Source organism: Buteo buteo, chromosome 4 (assembly GCF_964188355.1).
Source record: "Buteo buteo chromosome 4, bButBut1.hap1.1, whole genome shotgun sequence".
Lineage (NCBI taxonomy): Eukaryota > Metazoa > Chordata > Aves > Accipitriformes > Accipitridae > Buteo > Buteo buteo.
In genome coordinates, this window is record NC_134174.1 from 45,349,502 (window position 1) to 45,361,354 (window position 11,853).

General features: G+C 42.2%; 1 long non-coding RNA gene across 1 annotated transcript; it reads left to right on the plus strand.

The window, feature by feature from the left end:
* Positions 1-250: 250 nt before the first annotated feature.
* LOC142030146 (uncharacterized) lies at positions 251-8,802 on the plus strand. Its single transcript, XR_012650112.1, has 3 exons — positions 251-906; positions 5,318-5,422; positions 8,778-8,802. It is a non-coding gene; the product is annotated as an uncharacterized LOC142030146 (long non-coding RNA).
* Positions 8,803-11,853: the final 3,051 nt, after the last annotated feature.

An 11,853-nucleotide genomic window follows, 5' to 3' on the forward strand; every position in this document is an offset into this window, starting at 1 on the left:
GGTCCCTGCCCGGCGCGGGCACCAAGATGGCTCCGCGCTTCCCAGCTTCACCTGCGACACCCCGCCCCTCTCCCCCCGCCAGCTGAGCCATACTTCCGCCGCGGCGCTTCCGGCTTCCGCCACGGGGCTCCGGCGGGCGCGGGGGGCATGCCGGGATAGTCGAGCTGCCGCGGGTCTCGGCGGTGTGAGGGGCTTCGGGCCTCGTCTCCCGGAAGGGTCGAGCCAAGCCCCGGCCCGACCCGACCCTTCCGGGTCAGGGAGGCAGGGAAGAGCCGAGGGAACTACCAGCGGAAAAAGGGGTGCCCGGTAGCCGGGTTAGGCTCGCTGTGAAGGTGGAGTCCCAAAGGAAGGGCCGTGGCACTCGGCCTGAGGCCTGTCTGCTGCTTCTTAACAAGCGGGTGAACCCGGGGACAGGCTGGAGCAGCTTTGAATGGGGCTGTAATAAAACAAAAATAAAACAAAAAACTTGCCTGTTGTACCTGCACGTACTGCCAAAGTCAACAGGAGAGCATGAGCAACACTAAAACGTGGGGGTTTTACCCCCAGAACGTACCACATGTAAGTTGCATAAGGTAGAAACAACTCCGCTGTGACCATCTGATGGGAGATAAATACTCAACTTCCCAGTAACATTTTCTATTTAAATAAAAATAAAACAGCCAGGAAAGAACACAAGGGAAATAAAACATGAGGGGAATATGGCTCTTAGAAGAAGCAGCCCATTTCAAAGGTACCAGTCAAACCTCCATGACCTCTTTCCTCAGGCTGAAAAAGCCCCTCACACTCCACCAGAGGCCAGAGGGAAGGAAGCAGGTGTCTGGGGAGTTGCAGGAGTCTGAACAACTCCAGAACTAAAACAGAGAAAGTAACTCACGTGCCAGTTACGTAAGGAGTTGCATAGGTTAGGTAAGGTTTTTCTCATCCTACCCTCTCTGAAAGTGGGGGGGGGGGGGGCCTGCTTGAGTTTTTTCTATAATTCTGTCTTGCTTTGGAGATCTAGTTCCTTGGTTCCTTGTGAGAGTGAACCAGCAAAATACCAAATGGTAAGTTTTCTCTCTTGAGTAAGCATCAGCCAAACAGCTATAGGCTGGACCCGCAGGTCCCTTCCCATGTTTGTACAGAGGAAAAAAACCAAATGACAGAAAAAAAAAGAAAAAAAAAAAAGAGCTATGGGAAAAAGAATGATGTACTAAGAAACAATAATCCTAGAGCTGAGGGAAACTGAGCTCTGTCTGGGAACGCTCACCATCTCCGTCATCTTAATTCACTATAGTCCTTGATCCAAAAAAATTACATTAATTGATGCGCCCTCATAGTGGGTCTTAAGAGATGCCCCTTGGACCTCAAGGGCAACTTCCTCTGTGGCTTGTTCTTACATACATAATGCTTACCAGTTTAAGATCCTGAACACAAAGATGCATCACTAAAATGTCCATCAAATCTAAGAGGTATGTTTACTTGTGTAAATGTCATATCCTTCAGTGCCTCCTAGTGTAATGTAACTTCCGGGAAGGGCCAGAACCCTGAGCAAAGGAAGGCGGTGGCTTTCCCACCAGTACAGAAAAAGGGAGAGTCTGCAGCATCCTAGTCCTCAAATCTTTCTCCCAGATTGCATCTAACAATGTGATGCTTGTCCAAAGCTACTGTTCTAAAAATACACAATTCCTTTCAGGGATCCTCTTGAGGAGGTATCTGAGGTAATAGCTTTACAAGAAAAGTATTCAATTCATGTCTTTTTACATAAATAAATAATGTTTAGCCAAATAAACTCTCACAACACTAATAGGATTGCTGTGCTTTTTTCTCAGAAAGTCTTGCCATCAGGCTATCCATATACATTTCCATGAGATAGGAAGAGCTCATTTATACTCATGCACACATACGTATGGCAAGGCTTGACATCTCACGGGCAATACTATCTTTAATAGTCTATGTTGTGGTTTAACCCCAGCCAGCAACTAAGCACCACACAGCTTCTCTCTCATCCCCCCAACCCAGTGGGATGGGGGAGAGAATCGGGGAAAAAAAGTAAAACTCATGGGTTAAGATAAGAACAGTTTAATAGGACAGAAAGGAAGAAAATAACAATTACAATAATAACAATAATAAAAAATTGGAATATACAAAACAAGCGATGCCATTTAGTTCCCAAGCAGCAATCCACCCCCCAGGCCAACTCCCCCCCAGTTTATATACTGCACATGACCTCACATGGTATGGAATACCCCTTTGGCCAGTTTGGGTCAGCTGTCCTGGCTGTGTCCCTGCCCAACTTCTTGTGCCCCTCCAGCCTTCTTGCCGGCTGGGCACGAGAAGCTAAACAATCCTTGACTTAGTCTAAACACTACTCAGGAACAACTGAAAGCATCAGTGTGTTATCAACATTCTTCTCATACTAAATCCAAAACATAACACTATACCAGCTACTAGGAAGAAAATTATATCTCAGCCAAAACCAGGACAGTCTGTTACACAAAAATCTGTGTATCAAAGCCTATTAAATCAATTCAGGATCTCTGAAATTCAGAGACTCTTCCTTGGTGAAAATAAAAGCATTGCCTAGAACCTGTTTTTCAGCTAGTGAGGAATAGTATTAATTAACAATAGTTGTTGCAATTACCCTGTGAGCTATGACACACAGTGAGGCAATTAGGTAATTACTGTGCTCAGTCCCTTTCTACAGTATGCAGGGACAAGCAGAGAGTGATACTTGGCAGAGCCTGGGGATTTAGAGCATTGAGTAAAATGCTTTGCCCTTAGTTCTACAAAGTCAAAATGTTTAGACCTTGGTTCCACAAAGATAACAGTGATAGGATACTTGATATCCTTGAAACCACCACAGCAGTATGTCAATGCTGAGCTGGTGCAAAGTGACTCTAATGATAGAAAGTTCTCCACAGATGTCTGAAGGAGGATCTTCATCAGCAAAGCTCCAGCTGGTACCACACCATTCTACTGTCTAGCCCATGGGTTCTTCTTTTCTTTTTTTTCCATTGTCAGTGAGGTGCAGGAATGTCACTTCTGTTTTTTTCAAGTAGATTTAGCCCTAGTACTCTCTCACCTATGAATTTACCAGAGTTGGAGTTTTGTTGACCTTCTACCAAATTACTTGGATTAAGACTATCTCAAAATGCAATGTAATACTTAATAAACAAAAATTTTGACCTCCTGATTAACCCAAAGTGGCCCAAAGTCATAGCCAAGGTCAAAACAACAGTTGGTCACAGGGCAGCATGCAAACTTGATGACTGTTTTCATCCTTCTGATAAAGGATAGTTTTCCCCAGGCATAGCCCACTGCAGTCTTACCAGGCAGAGGTACGGGAGTGGTTTGGTTTGGGGAGGAGAAAATTTCCATGTGGGGGCTAGTATGAGAATTTGAGGAATTATGCAGTTACTTGAGCACCTGCTCAGGTGCTCATGTGGACACCTCAGTGACCTGAGCCAATACAGAGTACAGGTTCTCTCCTAGCCTCACAAGACAACTGTCAGTAATGAATGCTCCTTGTCAGCACGGCTTCTGTTCCGTGGTTTGAGGAGGATTATCACCTCTTAAACTAAGATGCAGAAATAATTCCCAAATTCAGTTGGGATCCTCCAGGGCAGCGTTTGGGACTCCCAAAGTTCAAAGACAGTTTGCATCCTCCAGTGGCAAGAAAGAAGATAAGAAGAAGAACACCATGAGAGAAAAGACTATGGGAGGGCAGGATGATGCTCCCAATGTCAAGCATCTGAATCAAATTCTCCAAGAAGATGCCCAGTCTTTAGAAGCTAGGGAGGGTGGGATGAGGGGACACTACTCGAGGTAAGAAAGACTTGATTAGTGCATCCCTTCATTAATTTGGGATGGTTCTGGTTTGTCTTGATTTGTTTCTGGGTACTCTGCCAAGTGCTGGGCTCTTTGCCAAGAAGCAGCTCTCAGGCTCTCTGCTCCCACCATTTCTGTCCGAGTGCATACTTCTACTGCATGCCATGCTCCCAGGCTGGTATCACAGCCACAACTCCCCAATCTGTCCATCTCGGCAGGGTATACCCACCACGCTGTCTCCCCACCCTTGGTCTGGGGAGGCACAGCACTACCCTACTCTAGGTATTTTGTCCCTTCCTACACCTTCTCCTGAACTCCCTATGTCTGATGCAGCTGGCAACAACTTTGAAGCAAATGAACAGACACATGCACAGAAAAGACAATGAAGACAAATTTCTACAGTGTGCACAAAATTTCATATAATAAAGTGAGTCCCGTTTGCCACAAGGTTGTTGCCTCTTCCTCAGTGCTGAATATTGAAAGAAAACAAATTGATGAAAATGGCTTTTCATGTTTTTCACCATGTTAATGATTGGTTAATGCTAGGCTGCAGATGACATCCTGACATGGGCTTGGTGCATCTCCCAAGACTTTTTCCCAGGTGTTGGCTAAGGCTGGTAACAGGTGGTTCTTCCAAGCAATCAATCTACCACACAGGTCCCCACAATGCAGCAAGGTCAACATCCCACAGGTGCACTAGGCAGGCGAGCAGAGGCAGGACACCATGAGAGCCAGGTATGTGTTCTGTCTCTTGTGTTCTGGCTAATCCAACAGAAAAGTTGTCCTGCGTTGATGCCCGACTGGATCAAATTTGTACTGCCCAATGACCTGCTCGTGCCCAGCAGTAATTCCAGAGAGACACACCTGCCTGATAAAGGGAATTCTGGCAGGTTACATCAATAGCAGTCTGGGTCAAGGGCATTGCAGGGAATCAATGCCACATGAGAAAGCAGAGCTACATGAAGGTATCACAGTACTTTGTGGAGTGTTGCATGAAAGAAGGGTTTCACCTGCAGGAAAAGTGTTTCCCTGGTGAGGAAAAATTATTTAGAAGATTGTAGGAGTCTAAAAGAATAAAAAAAAATACAGCTTAAATTTTAAAGTGTATTTTGACAGGGGAAAAGGAGATGAAAGAAGAGCAAAATAAGGAACTAAACACATTGCATCCAAGGACTGATGTGGTAACTACAGGTGAGATTCAGCACCCTGACCTAGATGTTGTGGTATTTGGAACAGCATAAATGGGCAGGGAGATACGGTGATAGCATAAGCCTGGTGCTACTCCCTAATATCTTTTGTCAATATTAGGTACAACACAGCACTGTTAGCTTTTACCAGAATCCAGGAGAGAATACACATTACATCAAGAAAGGGCAGAGGAGAGGAGGAATACTAGAGAGTGACACTCAATACTAGTTTGACATGCTTCAAATTATAAGGGGGCTTCAGCACATTATGTTTAACTGCATTAAATGGGAGCAATCCTCATTCCCATTCCTTCTTCTTCCAGCTTTGGGACACCACAAGGTGCAGAAATTTCCAAAGAAATCTTGCTTTCACTTTCTCAAACACCACAGGCTGAAAGCATGGAAAACCTGATGGAAGAATGAGGCAAGTAAAGCAGGGTGAACATTTGCACTGCTATCTTAAAATGCATTTCAAGAGACTGAAAAAATGTGTCTTCTGGCTTGTGCAGACCAGACTTGGGTGTGTTGTTCCCCTGGCTAACGTGAGGGAGTGCAGGTGTGATTACTCACTTCTCCAATGTCTTCAGGGCTATGGCTTGGAAAGGCACAGGAGTTCATTAACACTCATCCATTTTTTTTCCAGCCAACTTATTGCATGAGGCAGGCATATATTTTCCCTTGTGGATCTCCCAACAGACAAAAACTATAGTCACTGTTGAGGAGACCATGAAAAATAGGATCTGACAATTTCAGCAGTCCTCTGCTAGGAAGAAAGAAATTCAATAAGAAATCCTGCAGAGATGACAAGGTTGCCACTTAGAATGATTTCTCCCTTACAGGGATGTACTACTTTTTTTTTTCTTTTCCTTTCCTTTTTCTCATATTTTAGAGGAAGGAAATTGCTGTTCAGAATTCCTCTGCCTCTGTTATACATGATTTTCAAAATGCAGCATTTCATATGAGAGAGACACATCTGAGCGCTCACACATACCCTGAAGCAGAATTGCAACATTTACATTTGTTTCCTGTCTTAAGCTCTCACTGGGGACTAAAAATCAAAGAGAGTCTGCATTGCACCCCAGAATTGTCTGCTTTTCACTGGTGAGTCATGTGGTATTCTACAAGTCATATCCAGCATGGTTTTATTTCTGATCACATGGAAAGTAAAACACATCCTTGCTACGGCTTGAATCTAACACAGACTCAGTAACAAAATAAAGCACTCTAGAGATTTTATCACTGCTGATGCAGTGGGACCCAGCTGTTCAGCTACATTCTGACTCGGCAAAGATTTCATTGTCTTTCACATGTGATAATGCACTCAGAAATGACAAGCAAAGGCAAATTTTTAAAGCATACATATGGCTTCGTGTCTAAGTAATACATTGAATATGCAGAGGAATAGTTTCTCATGCTCTGGCACTATGACATTATGACAGATAATTCTCGTATCTTAAGTTCTTGTTCCTCCTAGAAGATCACTGGTTCAATATCACTGATATATACTGATCACTGTTAATAACAGATATTAAACATCTCCAGAGACATTACAACCAACTACCATTGTTATTTATTTCAAAACACTGGGCCTGTAGAACAGATGGAGCAAATACTGCTTTAGCACAAAAGAAGGGACAGCACACAGCTTGTTTCCCCTTGCTCTGCTTCTAACTAGACAACTGGCTGTGCAATATGCATGGAGCTTTCCCAGATACTGCACACTGGGAAGCTGAAAGCAAAGCAGCCCTGAGGAATCACAAGCTCTGGAAACAAATTTCCTTCCTTTGGATTGAGCAGTTTCCAATCTTTGGCTAATCCTTTCCACAGGAGACTTTGAACTGATGGTGTCCAAGGTTCTTTCTTTGGAATCTTATAGAATATGAACATATGCCTGATATTAAAGCCTTATTCAAAAGTGAATTCGCTATTTGTGAGATAAATGACTGGTATGTACATACATACATGGAAAACGGAGTCAGTAGGAGACCACTTTGCAACAGCTATTAAAATTGTTGTTATAAAGCAGAAGACAACAATTTCAGCTAAAACCTCATGTATGAACATAACTACTGCTCTTCAGAACGCATAAGATGACATTTATAGATAATATTGCCTGCAAGGATTACTGAGCATATTTTGTCTGGTGTCTTGTATTTCACAGGTTACAAGTATATTTTCCTCTTCCTTTCACAGTAACCTGCAGAAACATTTGTTTTCTTTTTCACACTTTGTTCTTTCTTCTGCCATTACCAAAGCTGACAGTCTGGCAGGCTTTAATATGCACTATAAGTTCACAGATAAATTAAAGGAGTAGCATCAAGCTAAAAGGAATTGGAAAGAGATGTTCTCCATTTCTCCAAGGGGAAAGAAAACAACTGTTACACTGCAAGTTCTCTTTTTTTTCAGTTGATATCACATTTAGACATTTCCTCAGCTAAGATGAAAAGATAGTGAAAGCAGTAATACCTCTCTCCTCTGTCTAGAGAGCAGGTCAGATACCCCATTTATGGAAATCCAGCAATTGATAACTCAGTTTGTCTAGAGAGCATATTACCCTAACTAGCAATGTTACATACTTGAAAGCTTCCTAAATACTCTGAGAAACCTCTTTTGTTGCAGGCGTTAACAAAAACATAGGTTCCTTGACTTATTTTCAGTCTGTCAAAAAATAATCAAGGAAAGTTTCTAAATGTGACATTCCTTCTCTATCAATCTGCAGTTTTAGAAATCAAAAATGATAATCACAGAAAAGAAGATGGAAGTGCTGCAGTAGCTGACTCTCAGCACACCTTTGCTGTAGAAGCCAGGTTTCTGTATTTGCTGTTGAGGGTACAGTCAGTAAGTAAAGAATCACTGTTGGGAGACATAGGAAGTCCGTTCATTCATCTCAAGGTCAACATACACTATTCTGCAAATATGTAAGCAGATCCTGGCTAACGGAAGTAATCCTTCAAACTTAGAGGTACCTTACTCTGCTGTATTTACATGATTCTCGCATCTTTAGGTGCGGAAACTTTCTACATGCTATGAAACCTGTTCCTTCAGATGAAACTGGCCATAGCAAAATTTGCACTGTAGCTGCCTCTCAGCACTTAAATCTTTCAAAATAAAAAGATTAGGCACTTTAGCACTTAAATATAGGAATAAAAGATTGCTAAGAAAAGGTGATTCTGAAGTGCAAGAACACCACTGTACAATATTACATGGATGGTAAAATAGTCAATGTATTCTGTACAGCCTTTTGTCAGAAAAATAATCTAGAGTTAGGGATGTGAAGCTTTTTATTTTAAAAAATTAATTAATGCTACCTCCCATCAGAATTCAGTGGGAGGTTCAATTGTCAACCGAATTATCAACTCAACATAAGGTTCTCTCTTACAAAAAGTGAGGTTGCTACAACCACACGGCAGTACTCCATTTAAGAAAACACACCTTGACAAGTTTTGTGCTCATGAGTGTGGGTAACGGTCAGCGCTTTCCAAGTTATGTATGTTTAACTGGCCTCTTGTGTAAGAAAGAGGAGACACTAACAAAAATATTATGCATGTCATGATGACTAAAAATTACTTGGGCTGCTAGATATAGAGGTAACACCTCTCAGTCACTTCTCTGTTTCTGTAAGAAGAGAGGGAGAAAAGATTTTATCTTTTTTTTCCTAGACCTACTTACTTGAGCAAGTAGGACCTATTGCAGGGTGCTCTGTAAAACAAATCAGTCAATCCTTAAAATTATCTGGATGCTTATTGGTAAAAAAGTTTTCATCTCATTCTATTTTACCTGCAGATCTCATATACCTGATGTACTCAGGAGGCAAGCTCTTTGAACAGGATCCTCCTCCTTTAGGAGACTTAGGATTCCCACAGTAAATCAGCTGCTTCTCTTTCCACCTCTCCTCTCTAGGTAGGTGACCAGCCCTTAGCAGGTACTGACAGCTGGTGGTTTTATGAGCTGACTCAAAAGCTACTAAGTTTTTTTAGGCAGATCTTCATTTTCAGCCGTGTGCCTGCAAAATGCTGTGACAAACTCTTGTAAAACTTACGATCCAAAACTTTAATACATTTCCCAAGGTAATTTCCCATGTCTTCTTGGGGGATGAAAAGCAGATTTGTGTAATTCTAGCATCACATTTAGTGTTGAATCTAGCAACCTATATTTATTCAGGATGGTTAAATATAACAGTAGTAGGAATTTAGTGAGTGGTGGCACATTCTTTGCTTATTTCTTCAGGCATCTTGTGTGTGGACACTCCTGCCTCATCTGCACAAAGGCAGCTGATTCAGACAATGCATCACCCCCAAGTGCCAACAACAAAGTTTGTTTAAGCAAATTGTTAAACCTGTGTAACTACAAAGACAAGCCTTGTAGGACTATAAAGATGTCTCAAGTCTTAATCAGCCTAGCTGTGGTTTAAATAGTTATATTAAAATATTATATTATTAATATTATTAATATTTATATTAATATATTTATTAAAATATTTATATATTTATATATATTTGGGGAGTTAAAAGGGTTTCTGTTGAGACCTCGGTATAGTTGTGCTGAATCAGAAGATCTCCTTCTTTGTCTTGCTAGAGATAATGAAATGGTAAACCTGAAGCACAGGAGCTTTCCTCCAGTGTGTTGGGTTGCTGGTTCAAAAAAACGACAGAGTGTTCAGTACTCTGAATAGAACACTTGTCCCCTCTTAAACAGGTTTCTATTCCACAATCGGAGGTTGTAATCCTACTTTATCTCCAGCAAGCCTGTACATGCAAGTGGGGAGAGGGAAAAGGGTAAGGAAGGAACTAACCTTTAGAAGCACATTTTCTTCTTTGTATACAGCTCAGTTTCAAGCAGAGCAGATTAGTTAAACTGCAAAGAAGAGGGGTTTGTTGTTGTATTTTGAAGAGGTTTTGTTCTGCTTTTAAGAAAGTAACAGAGAAGTATAAACTTTTACAGTGGTTTCAGCTGAGTTGTCCAGTTACATTGCCATGGTAAATCTCTCCCACACTCCCTATCTCCGCCTTGAGGAGGGCCCACTGTGCAGGCTAGCACGTCAGGCAAATACGACAGCACGCAGCTGCATGACCTCTTCTCGTGGAAACCTTTGACAGGTACCTGGCTTCTGAGCCCCAGGGCTGGCATGGGCTGGGAATCTCAACATGCTCAGCAAACGCTTCCCAGTAGGATTAAGTGCTGCAATTTTAATTCCTGCCCATTTGTTTCTTCTATTGGGCAGCAACTGAACATGAGCCCAGAACTGAGTTACCTCTGTTTCCAGCCCAGCCCTTTAAGCCACAGCTGCCCTGATGTCTGTATGAGGGCCAGCACAGATAGAAATAGCAGAAACAAGGCCTTTTGCTTAGCTGACATCAGAGCAACACAGCTTCACAGCTTCTTTTTGGTAAAGCTGATTCAAAGCAGCTGTTTCTTCCTTTCAAGAGACAGGCTAGTTTTGAAAATCTGTGAAGAGAAAGATGCCTTTTATCTCTGGCAGAATGTGTCAGATTTTAAAAGCAGGGAGGGGAAGATCAAGTGGTACACTGGGATTTCACCAATTTGTTTGAATTTGTCTGTCCTCCATCAGCATGTCTTAAATCCAAGGGTTTTTCTAAGCATAAATGACTCTGGCTGGATCATCCATGCACTTAAAGATCCATTTTGCTGGCTCTACTTCCTCTTTTCACTTTTGCACATAAACACAATTCTATAGAAACCTCCTACCAATGCTAGGTACCCCTCTAGACATGCCAGTTTAAGAGAGGCACAGCACCCAGCCCAGCAACCCAAGGTTGTCCAAGCAGTATACTGTCTTCCTCCATTAGAAAGAGGAAATTGTGCCCAAGTAAGAATTTTTTTAGTGTCAGTGGTGATATGTGAATGGCCACCTTCCTCTCTCCCAATGAATATGGTAGCTAGCCTAGTTAGAAAACTGCATGAAGTAAAGACCAATTTCCTCCTGATTCCTATTTCAAATTCAAAATCCAAAGCCAGCTATCCTACAGCTGGCAAACTGAAACGAGTAAACTCATGCCATACACTCCTCCCAAGCCTTTTCACCACATGAAGTCAGCAGTCAAGTGCTTTAATACAAAACACGAGACTTGACAGACTTGTAACCTTAACCACAGTTTCGACTTTTGTTTCTTTGCAGAACTGACTTGGTGAAACAGTGCCTGCTGACACATGGATGGGCATCTAAAATGCCTGCACTGTGCTTCCCAGTTTTGCACAAGCAAGAGAGGAAATGTAGGTAGGTGCAGAAAACCCTAAAGGCAGACATGAAGTGAGGGAGGTGTTAACCACAAGCAGCTCTTTCTTCAGTGAGTGCATGTCAGTTCCCAACAGCAGGCTGCAGTCAGTACACACACAAAATTATACACTGTAAATAATACTTGGAGTCTGCAGGCATCAGCTACACCAAGCCCCAGTCTAATGCTAATGACTTGGGAAAGTCAGTAGCAGCGACCTTTGCAAGGAGCTGGACTATTTTTCAAAGCACTTTTTATACAGCAATGCAGATTTCAGCAGTGGAGGAGAGTAGAACAATGCTCTTGCATCAGTAGCTCATTCAAACTGCATTTCCCTCCTCCCACTTCCACTTTTCCAGAGGTTGGCTTTGATTCTTAGAGTGGTGACATATGAATCCTAGACTGAAAGGAGACTAAATCATGCTGAACAAGTTTGTTCAAAGGTAGTATAGAAAGATTACCTATAACAACAAATTACAAAGCTGATATATTAAATCCTGTTAAGTTTTAAGTGCAATGAGTTGACCTGCAGATACCCCTTACCTGTTCCAAATGGCCAAAAATGTGGCATTTGAAGAACTATTGCATTTCATTGTAATGGTAGCTAACATGATGCTGACTTTGTA